This window comes from Poromitra crassiceps (assembly GCF_964638095.1).
Source record: "Poromitra crassiceps genome assembly, contig: HAP1_SCAFFOLD_180, whole genome shotgun sequence".
NCBI classification, from domain to species: Eukaryota; Metazoa; Chordata; class Actinopteri; order Beryciformes; family Melamphaidae; genus Poromitra; species Poromitra crassiceps.
Genome location: NW_028152200.1, coordinates 222,501 through 234,613, shown reverse-complemented (window position 1 = coordinate 234,613; position 12,113 = coordinate 222,501). Strand labels below are relative to the sequence as shown.

General features: G+C 45.9%; 1 protein-coding gene across 1 annotated transcript in view; it reads right to left on the bottom strand.

Annotated features, from left to right (window-relative positions):
• LOC310770706 (chordin-like) overlaps nt 1–12,113 on the bottom strand; it is a gene marked incomplete at its 5' end in the record, with an annotated part of 37,726 nt that overhangs the window by 9,992 nt on the left and 15,621 nt on the right. The gene's annotated exons all lie outside the window — the stretch shown is intronic.

Below are 12,113 nucleotides of genomic sequence, written 5' to 3'. Positions count from 1 at the left end.
AGGAGGAGAGAACAGAGTGGGAGGGTGCAAGGGGAAGAGAGCAGGGGGAATGTGAGAGAGGGGAGAGGACAGAGAGGAGGAGAGAACAGAGAAGGAGAGGTGGGAGGGTGCAGGGGAAGGAGAGCAGGGGGAATGTGAGAGAGGGGAGAGGACAGAGAGGAGGAGAGAACAGAGAAGGAGAGGTGGGAGGGTGCAGGGGAAGGAGAGCAGGGGGAATGTGAGAGAGGGAGAGGACAGAGAGAACAGAGAAGGAGAGGTGGGAGGGTGCAGGAAGTGGTAGGGGTTCGGGAAAATAGGGGAGAAGAGGAGAAGGAGCAGTGAGAAAATAGGGGAGAAGAGGAGAAGGAGCAGAGGGGGGGAGAAGGAGGAGAGAGCAGGAGAAGGGAGGGGGGGGGTGGGATGTGGGGAGGAAAGAGCATGGAAAGAGAGGAGGCGGGGGGGGGGGAGTGGGAAGTGTGGGAGAGGGGGGAATAGGAAGGGGGAAGAAGGGAAAGGAGCGGGGGAAGAGAAAGAGAGGGGGGGGGGAAGATCAGACAACTGACTACTCTAAGCATTAACCAGAGCTAACTGGGACATAGTATCTAGCTAATCTACAGCCTAATCTGGCCTATCCTACTCTGCTCTAGTCTGATTTTTGCCTGAACACTATAACAGGGCAGCCTTAGGCTGTAGCTAATCTATCGCCTACCTAAACTGTTCTAAACCAACCGGCAGCCCCCGACCAGTGATGAAGAGCACCGATGCCCCCCGCCCCGGCCCCCCCCCCCCCACATAAGGCGTGGGAGAGAAGGCCGGGCCGGGACACAGCGGCGTCCCCACACCCCCAGTGAACGCAAGAAAACCTTTCCACCATATGGATTGCCTCAGTGACTTGGAACCTTGTGAGGTCGTTGTGCTACAGGGGCCCAGCAATGGTCGCCCGGGTAAACCCACCCCCCACGCGACCCGCTCCCAGACCCGCCCCCAGCTAGTGACTGGGAACTGAGAGAGCAGGCCACGCGGGGGGCGGGCCCACCCAGGCAGTGGACCCAGCAATGGACCCCCATCCGGGGACTCCCCTCCGAGACAGGCCGAGAGATGCCGGGCTAAACCATGTACAGAGTTTTCCGGTAATGAAACTCTGTAAATGGTTTATTATGGAAATAAAATTTACAAAAGAACAGAAAATTGAAAATGTAAAAAAAAAGAGTCCAACAGAAGGGATATAAAAATGTAGTTTTTAAATTATCCTAAATTTTAGGCTGTATGGTCAGGCTGTATTAGCTGGGTGTGGGGCTGCTGCACCTGTATAAAAGAGCATACGTGCCACAGGTAAGGTGACGTGGCACACGGAAGAAGTGTGACGCAGTGGTGATGTCAAAATATAGAAAATCATATAGTAGAAGCATGTGATCAACAAGAGCATAGAGAAGACATACTTAGAAAAGTAACAAGGAAAAGAGAAAAAAGCCTATTAGGCTACTAGGGACAGGCATGATATGTACAGTGTAGCATGAGTGGATACACAATACAACACTTTATAGAAAACACGTTAAGTCAAACTCCTCATTGAGTCAGTGTGGAGCGACTGTGTTGAGCGTGTGTATCCAGAGCGCTTCACGCTGCAGGAGCGCTCTGTCTGTGTGCAGCAGCCCACACCCAGCTAATACAGCCTGACGAAGACCAGCGAGCTTGAAACGCGTTGTGTTTTGTTGCCGGTGATTTTGTTTGAAGATGTACATTATTAGTAAACTTTTCCAATACACTTGTACATTACTTCTTAATTAAAACATGATCCTAATATCCAAGAAGCTCCTTTTTCTATTTTGTTTGCTCTAAAACCCTTAAAATCACGAAGTGAAGGTCACTTTAACATCTCAATTCAGTTTGTACAGAGCAGGATGTCTTCATTCACTGTTCATACTTTAACCTATGAAAAGTAGCCTAATGCAGTATAAGTTTGTATCAAACCCATGGACTGTATGAAGGTTCAGTAATCAACAGGGGGCGATATAGGCATTACTGTAGGTGCCTGGAACAATCTACCACTACTAATAAGGGAATGTCCCAATTATCCCACCTTTATTAAGATCCAGCTCAAACAATGGCTCAAGGCAGATCAGAACTGCGACCACTTCTAAGTGTTTTTATTGTATTTTCTACATTGTATAATTACAGGTATGTAATGTGTTTTAATTGACTGTATTTGCATTGTTCTACCTCTTTGATTGTGTGACTGTTTGCACTTTTCTCTCTGTCATCTGTACAGGGACTACGGATGGAAATGAGCATCGTTGCTAAATCCTGCATGTTTACATCTTGTCTGTAAGATGTACATTATCCCTATCAAATAAATAAAAATAAATAAACTGGTGGCCAGTAAGGGTGTGTTTGGTGGCATAAATGTTTGCCCTTCACACCAGAGACCAGAGTTTGATTCACAGCCTGAACACACCATATGCAGAAGCCACGCTGAAGCAACGCAGCAGAGGCACTTTCATTTCGGCGTCCTTGTTAACAGGCGAGACCGATCACACCAGCTACGCTGCACGCCACGTCACGGTGAAGCTACGCTGAAGATACGCTGCACGCGTGCTGCAGTGATAGTTTCAGCTTCTGTTCTATTCTTCATGCGTGCAGCGTGCTGCACCCAAGAAGCCAGGCATGAAGTCAATGCAAGCTGTGAGTGGAGGTAAGGCAGCACCAGACGTGATCAAAACACAGTGCTTCTGGTGTGAATGTCAAGGCTCCTGCTCGAAGCGTCCGTGAAGCGCTACTTCAGCGCTGCTTCTGAGATGTCTATGTCCGGGGAGCCCCAGGCGAGGGAGTTCCAGGGAAACCCCAGCTAAAAGGGGAATCATTTGTTTTGACTATAATTCCATCCAGTAAGACAATGACAGAATGTAGGACTGTTTTGGTGATGGGTTTCATACTCTTTCTGTAATAAAACATCTAAAAGCAAAAATCTTATCAGATGGGGGACCCTGGGACAAAATCTTATCAAGTGGGGGGCCATGGTCTAATATGTGCCAGTTTTGGGGTCCTTGGCATGAAACAGTTTGAGAACCACTGGCTTGGAGAATAGGGTAATCTGATCCACTCTAAAGATTATATAGATGTTGTTGGACAAAAGCCACAAATCTACAGAACATCAGTTTTCAGGAATAAAGTAAAGCTGCTGATTCTCTCATGAACTCTCATGACTTGTTGAAATGATCAAATGGATTAACACTGTCACATATTCCTGTTGGATTCAGCTTCAGATGATGCTTCAGGTTACCTAAAACAGTGAGAGAGAGGGGCTGGCTCTCAGAGGAGAAGTTATGAGAGAAAACATAGACGTGATAAACACAGCTGTAGATCCCTTGGTGGGCGTGGCCTGCAGCAGGAAACAGGAAGTGGGCAGAGTGATTGACAGCTGGCTGGGTGTGGCTGGGTGCTGTGTTGGAGGCGGTGGAGATGAGGTGGAAGAAGCCTCCTGGGTACTGTGGCTGGATGGAGCAGCTGATGGTGAAGCTGGAGCCCCTGAAGACCTGAAGCCCTTGCTGCTGGGCCTCAAAGACCCCATCCATGGAGGGAGAGAGGGAGATGACTGGCTGAACCAGGAAATCTGTAAACAGAGAGGGAGATGATTGGCTGAACCGGCAGATCTGTAAACAGAGTGGGAGGTGATTGGCTGAACCAGATCTGTAAACAGAGATTGAGATGATTGGCTGAAACAGTAGATCTGTAAACAGAGAGGGAGATGATTGGCTGAAACAGTAGATCTGTAAACAGAGAGGGAGATGATTGGCTGAAACAGCAGCTCTGTAAACAGAGATGGAGATGATTGGCTGAAACAGCAGATCTGTAAACAGAGTGGGAGATGATTGGCTGAAACAGCAGATCTGTAAACAGAGAGGGAGACGATTGGCTGAAACAGCAGATCTGTAAACAGAGTGGGAGATGATTGGCTGAAACAGCAGATCTGTAAACAGAGAGGGAGATGATTGGCTGAAACAGCAGATCTGTAAACAGAGAGGGAGATGATTGGCTGAACCAGCAGCAGATGGTTGCACCAGCTGTGCGTAAGTTTAAACGTAACCTAGTTAGTTAAACTCTCACTAAGTCAGAGTTTACGGACTACTAAAAATATATTGGTTGCACCAAGTGAAATAGTTGGGAACTTAGGCATAAGTTATAACTTAAATCTTACACCTACCAATTAGTAGTGTAAAGTCCTCCGTAAAATAGCAGTTGGCACAGATTGCAACTTGGCACCGTGGTGCATCGTTGTTTTGCGTCCGCAGCGCGCTCTCCGTGATAAATTACACCATTTGACATTTTGTTTTCCACAAGTGGCGTCACTACATTAAAAGAACAGCAATTAAAGGCCCATTCCGTTGGTTCTGGCGAGAAATAAATGTGCACAAAGTGTTTATTATTGGCACTGAGTGAATGCGCCTTGACGTAACTTAAAAATGGCGACCAGGGGCGTTTCTCTCAGACCAGCCGTTCAGAAGATACATGGAAAAACCGCAGTTTCGAAGGGGTTAGCATTTCCCACCACAGCTAGAGGATGTGACGTCTGCGCGCGTTCATGAGCTTGTGTACTTGTCTTAGACGGCTAACAGGAAATGGCTAAAGTAGCTTTTAACGTTACGGTCATCGCTAGCTGCTAGCAAAAGGAAACAACACAGACTCCAGAAAAGGTCCACACTAAATAAATAAATAAATATTTATCTAATGAAGCCCCTCTGGCCAGACAGCAGCAATGTGACCGACATCGGGGGGAAACTAGAGTCATGACTGTGTTTTCGGTTCATGAAGGAAACTTGCTGCTTGTAGCTACTGTAATGTGGTTTTGACCAGATAACGTTAGCTGCTTGCTAATGGATTTTCAAGATTCAAGATTTTTACTGTCACTCCGTAGTACAAGTATCTGACCACCTGGTCAGAAACTCTGCTAACATTACCGTCTTGTGTGAAGTAATGCAACCCTAACGTTACTACCGTTATGCTTATGGTCATGGAACATTATTGTTTGACTGCAGTTAGCTTCGGTGGTGAGTCTGCCTATTAGAACCATAACGTTAGCTTGATGCTATACGCGGCTAACTAATAGATTTAGCTATATTTATAGAAATTACCACCAGCCCCACTAATAACGTTACTGTCTTGTGTTGAAAATGAATCTAACAGTCGGAAATATGCCTAACGTTAGCCTACTGTCTGTTATGCTTACGGTACATTGTTTGACTGTTCAGTTTGGTCAACTCCAGGCATTACACGGTACCGTACATACAGGGGGAGCAGGCTATTTCCTGGCTTGTGCTAACATGAGTATCGACTTCCCCGCAGCCAACGCAAGCCAAAACACGACCAAACATGCCACAATAACGTCCCCTAATTCATCCAGAATCCTTCCTGGGCATCTCGAGGCTGATCTGACCGATAAATTGTCCAGGTTGCCGTTTTCAAGTGACTTTTATGAGTTAACGTTACAAAGCAACCAACAGCTCTGCTGTTGCCAGGCAACTGCTTGTGCGCATGCGAGTATGGTGCCCGCGCGTCAGCTCGTTCACACGCTGCCTGCAGTTACACTAACGGCCACCGGCGTCAGTAATAGTGAGTATTGACGGATTGGGCCTTTAAGTAGCGAGTAGCGAGCCAGGATAATGGTGAATTCGAATTACAATCATGACGATGAAGCTAATAAATGTTAACAGTCTAATGAACGTTCCTCTAATGTCCTCATTTGGTTCATGTTAATGAAATATGAATGCACTAATTTGCAGCCCGACTGTTTATATTCTGCTTAATTAATTGTTATTTGGGTGGTATTGATGCGCCGCCCCTAAACTAGCCAAATACCCGCATGTGTGTCTGAAAGAATATAGCCACTTCTTAACATGCAGTGGAATCCGTATTATAACCTGCACCTAGCCGGTTGGCCTGCATGTTAAACAACAATTAGCCGGCCTATGCGCACTCCCGCGACTCCGTATCTTATCTACCTCGACCGCCGGTATAAGATCCGCTTCCACGCAATCATGGCTCATGTTTAACAGCTGGCAGGTCATTATCCGCATATCCGTAGTGGGCAGGTGTGGCTCTTCGTGTCTCACTTCACGTTCGCTAGTTTATTAATTAATGAATCGTTCGGGCAATCGCTTATATCAACGAGCAAACTCACGGTTTCCTCAAGTGTTGCAAAAACGGCTTGAATTGTTAAGTGGGGGCTAGAATGACTGTGCTTTCCGAGGTGAGGGCTGGCTTGACTGCAGTTGCAGGCAGCCAGGTCCATCCGGTGCATCAGGAGGGACGCTGCTGCGCTGCTTGCTTGCTCCCATGTCAGAAAAAGCCTAACGTTTGTGGGAGATTCAAGTTGTCGCACTTAACGCTACGTTGTTATTTCATCAAGGCAATGTCCAGAAGATATGGGTTCATGAGTTTCTGCAAATGCAGATACATAGGCTACAGTAGGAGCATGCATGCATGTTGTCTGTCTCAATAACGAAAGCGTCCTTTACCGAGAACGACGTGCCGACCAATTAAATATTCTTGCTGCGAAATCGGCCTCTTAATGACAACACTGGAATAAATAAGATCGACTACGACTATAGAGGCTATAAAGAATGGACTATAGAGAAATAAATGGATTCAAAACGTTTATTTAGGAAACATAGGCTATCAAACTTTTGTGGGGAGAAATACATTTAAAACTAGTCAGATATGACTAGTTGCCACTTGTAAAATAAATCACCCACAGTGATTGACGACGGTGCGACCACTATTTTGACTGCCTCATAGCTACAGCCGTTTCCTATCACCTTTTTCTTGTGTTTGATACATGCTACCGCACCGGCTCATATCCAGTTGTTTCTTAACAAAGACCCCTCATGTTTAGAAAGGCAAAACCTGAAAATATCCTGTTCTCTGTAGCCTGACATGATCCAGAGACCATGTTTAAAAGGCACTTATGAAATCAAGTCAGTGAGTTTTCATTAGGGGTGTCACGATACACTCAGTTCACGATACGATACGTATCACGATACTGGGTTCACGATAACGATACGATACGATACGATTTTAACAATATTTTTTTAAACTTGAATAATGACAATATATGACTGGAAAAGTAGTATTTTATTTGAAATGCACAAATACAAAACATGCTGTTGTGGGAAATTGTTATTACATTAACAACTAGAAAAAACATGAGATTGGAGATAAGGCTTATCTTGAAATAGAATGAGTTACACCGTCACTTAGATTTACTTTGAACTAAAAGGTTTCTCAGCAGTATAAATTCTCATTATGCATCTTCAGTTTTTCTTCAAACTCAAACAACAAGACTTTTCTTAGTCTATTTTTTATGCATCTTCAATTTTTCCTGTTAAGTAAACAGTTTTGCCAGAAACTCAATTGAATGGTTTCTCTCCTGTATAACTTCTCATGTGTCTCTTCAGAGACTTGTTCAACTGAACTACTTTCCACACATTGAACTTCAACAAACAAAGACGTTTCTTTGTCTATTTTTGAAAAAAAAAAAAAAAAAAAAAAGTTTTTTTTTTTTTTTTTTCACGATATGAGATTTCATCTCAACGATACATATCGTGACGTTTTACTATCGCGAAATTTCGTGGGACGATATATTGTGACACCCCTAGTTTTCATACCACTTAATTTGGCAATGCTATTAAACATCAATCATTTCACCGTGCTTTTCACTGATTGGTCACAGATAGTGTACACGTCATTTTCTGCGACACTATTTTTGGCTAGTGTGAGGTTTAAGGACTACTAGTTAAGATGTACCTTACGTCTCCGTGGTGCAACTAAACAAAGACACAACTTTAGTGTCAAACTAATTAGTTTGAACGTAGCAGTTAGTGTGGAGCTTACACCCTTTCAGCTGCTGCAACAGGCTGCAGATCTGTAAACAGAGAGGGAGATGATGAGCCACACCCAGCCAGCTGTCAATCACTCTGCCCACTCAAAAGTGAAGAAATACCGTGTCGTGGTTGTATGTCTCCACCAACAAGTGAGCAGTCTACATCCATGTCTGTCCAGACTCATACAAGCACAAATACCTTGAAGCACAGTTAGCCTGGGTACAGCACAGTGCTGTGGTCATTCAGCCTTATGGCACTTTAGGCAGTTTGGGAGTACCTCAACAACATGAAGAATCGTTTTCAACATGGAAAATGGTCCTACCCCAAAACCACCCACATCCCCCCAACCACTCCCCCTACCCACCCCTCAAACCCCGACTCTCTATCCCTAGCCACGCCCCATTTCCCCTAGCCCCGCCCCTTACTGATCACGCCCCCTCTCATCACCCACATCCCCCAGACATTCCCCCAACTCACCCCTCAAATCCACCTCTCTACGACCTTCGTATCCTGAGCTACAACTCCTTTTCCATAGCCCCGCCCCCTTCATTGACATTCACACCCCCTCCCACCTCCCCCTAGCCACCCCTCAAACCCTGACCCTCTACAACCTTCAGATACCTAGCTATGGCCCATTTTCCCTAGCTCCGCCCCTTTCTCTCACCACACCCCCACCGACCACCCCCACCACCTACCCACTCCCACTACCAAGCCCTCGAATCCCGACTCTCTACGAGCTTCCTATCCCTAGTTATGGCCCCTTTTACCTAGCCCCGCCCCCTTCCTTGATGGAACAGATGGACAACAGTGACCTTGAACTTTGACCTTTGTCCACCATAATCTAGTTCATCCTTGAGTCCAGGTGGATGTTTCAGCCAACTTTGAAGAAATTCCCTCAAGGGGTTCCTGAGAGATCACGTTAACGAGCATGAAACGGGCGGTCGTTAGGTCACAGTGACCTTGAACCTTGACCTTTGACCACCAATAAAAACAGTAGACAAATCCCTTGTATGTAATATTTGCATATTGTGGCAATAAAAGTGATTGTGATTGGATATGATAGGCCTATAGCAGCAGAGATAAACCTATGTGAAAATGTACCTTTCCACTACAAAGAAAGGGGGACATTTGAGGTGTTATTTAAAGGTTATTATGCATTGATTTAGTTTGTCTGGACCTGATCTACTGTGATGCTTTGACAACATGCATTTCTTTACTGTCATGATAATTAGACATATTTGGAATTAAATTGAGACAGACAGACAGACAGACAGACAGACAGACAGACAGACAGACAGAGAGACAGACAGACAGACAGACAGACAGACAGACAGAAAGGCAGGCAGACAGACAGACAGGCAGAAAGGCAGGCAGACAGACAGAAAGGCAGGCAGACAGACAGACAGACAGACAGACAGAAAGGCAGGCAGACAGACAGAAAGGCAGGCAGACAGACAGGCAGAGAGACAGACAGACAGAAAGGCAGGCAGGCAGGCAGGCAGACAGGCAGACAGACAGACAGGCAGACAGACAGGCAGAGAGACAGACAGACAGAAAGGCAGGCAGGCAGGCAGACAGACAGGCAGACAGACAGACAGACAGAAAGGCAGGCAGGCAGGCAGGCAGACAGGCAGACAGACAGGCAGACAGAAAGGTAGAAAGAGAGAAAGACAGAAAGAGAGAAAGAGAGAAAGACAGACAGACAGACAGACAGACAGACAGACAGACAGACAGACAGACAGACAGAGTTAGATAGTGATCTAGATGTGGTTCTTATTTGTTGAAAGGATAATACCAGAATATTATTTTTCTGTCTCCATTATCTGTCATGAAAAGTCTAAATCCTCTGATGTGTTTCCACAGTCAGAAGCTGCTACTGTCTGTTCTACTGCAGCTTTGAACTCATACGCTGGGTTTCCATCCAAATGTATCACAACTTTTAATCAAATTTTCAGAAAGTCGGCAAAAGAAAATGCGAAATAATGCGCGTTTCCATCCACTGCTATTTAACGAATTATAGAGCTGTCAATCACCTGGTGTTTGAGGCTGTCTGAGCTGCTGATCAGCTGCTAGACCCGATATACAGCTCTATTAAACACATCTAACATTATTCATTAAAAGTTTCTTGATTATCTACAAGTAGACAAAGGTACCATAACACCATTTCTGGATTACCAGGTGCGACTCGGCAAGCATGACGTTATAATCCAGAGCAGATAGTAAGCGAATACAATTTCATTCAATTCTAGTCTAGAAGTGAGTCGCCTTAAAGTTAGTATCCCAGTCTTCTTCCGTTTACCACAGCAGGTATTGTGCTGCGTATTTACCATGATTTACCGTGTGTAGCCCTATTGTGTGGAGGCTACACAGCATGTCATGTTCTGCAGTGATCAAGGCAAACTGCCTGGTTTTTGAATGGAGAGACAACAGAATATCACTTCATCTGTTTCCACTACACTTATCGCATTTTCCTTTTATTATTTATTTATATACCTGACTTTTCCACCTCCCTCAAGCGTGAAAACTTTTTTGCGAAATTTGGAGGCTTTTGCGAATTAGGCAGCGTTTCCACTCCGTTTTTTATGCGCAAATTGAAATTTCGCATAAAAACAGGTGGATGGAAATCCGACTATAGACTCTCATTGTTTTCCAAAAGAACCAACATTAAAAAGCTCAGAGACAAACTGCTGCCTTGATTCATGTAATACATCATCATGTTGACAGTTAGGAGCAGCTGCCTTGCTGAAGGGCACCACAGTGAAAAGAGGGGATTTGAACCAGTGAGCTTCCTGCAACAAGACCACTTCTCTTCATTTAGGAGGACATTGTCCTGGATAAGTTGACAGATCAGTCTAATGTAAACCACTGACTGTCACTGTGACAGAGGAAGAAGAGACTGCAAACATTACTGTCATAGTTGATGTTATTGATGGTTTTACCTGAGCAGGTGATCTGCAGGCTGAGAGAGGAAGAGTCAGACCATGTTGTTAAACACTCCCTCAGTGTAGATCCAGACTGAAGACAGTAAGATCTGATCATCCATACAGATCTCTGTGAGGAAGTCTTTCTCTCTTCTGTGTCAACAACAGAGCCACAGTCCAGCTGTCTGCACACTACAGCTGCTGTCTTCAGGGTCCAGTCAGACCACCTGTCAGCCACTGGTTTCCAGTCTCCATGTTGTTTCATCTCCAGTTCACCAGCACAGCGGTTGGCTCCTCCCACCAACCTGACATCTGAACAGAGACAAGAGAGTCATTAGTAAAAGAAGTGAAGTCACTTTGATTAGAACAGAAATGAAGCTAAATCCAAGCTGCATCTCCTCTTCTACCTGAGCAGGTGAGTCCAACAGCTTTGCCAGGTGAGCAGGTGTTTCTAGCTGAACCTGAGCTTCTACAGTCCAGGAGAACAGACTCACTGCCTTCACACTGGAACTCTTTGCTCCACACTGGAGCATCCACTTCTCCATAGAGCGCCCCCTGGAGGACTGAAGGAGCCCCACAGCCAAGCTCCCTACAGACCACCTCTGCATCCTGCTGGTCAAAGTCAGCTTCACACACTGAGGACTACGACTGCATAGACTTCACCTCCAGTCTGCCTGAGCACACACCAGTCCCATTCAGCAGCCTCACAGACTCTGCAGAGAGAGAGAGAGAGAGAGAGAGACAGAGGGAGAGAGAGAGAGAGAGACAGAGGGAGAGAGAGAGAGAGAGAGAGAGAGAGAGACAGAGGGAGAGGAGAGGGAGAGAGAGAGAGAGACAGAGGGAGAGGAGAGGGAGAGAGAGAGAGAGGGCGGGAGAGAGAGAGACAGAGAGAGACACACACACACACACACAAAGAGAGAGAGAGAGAGACGGAGAGGGAGGGAGAGAGAGAGGGAGAGAGAGAGAGACAGAGAGAGACACACACAAACACAAAGAGAGAGAGAGAGAGACATACAGTAGAGAGAGACACAATGAGAGAGAGAGAGGGAGAGGGAGAGAGAGAGAGAAGGAGAGAGAGAGAGAGAGGGAGGGAGAGAGACAGAGAGAGACACACACACACACACACACACAAAGAGAGAGAGAGAGAGACGGAGAGAGAGAGAGAGAGAGAGGGAGGGAGAGAGAGAGAGAGAGAGGGAGGGAGAGAGAGAGAGGGAGAGAGACAGAGAGTGAGAGAGAGACAGAGAGAGACACACACACACACAAAGAGAGAGAGAGAGAGAGAGACGGAGAGAGAGAGAGAGAGAGAGAGAGAGGGAGGGAGAGAGAGGGAGAG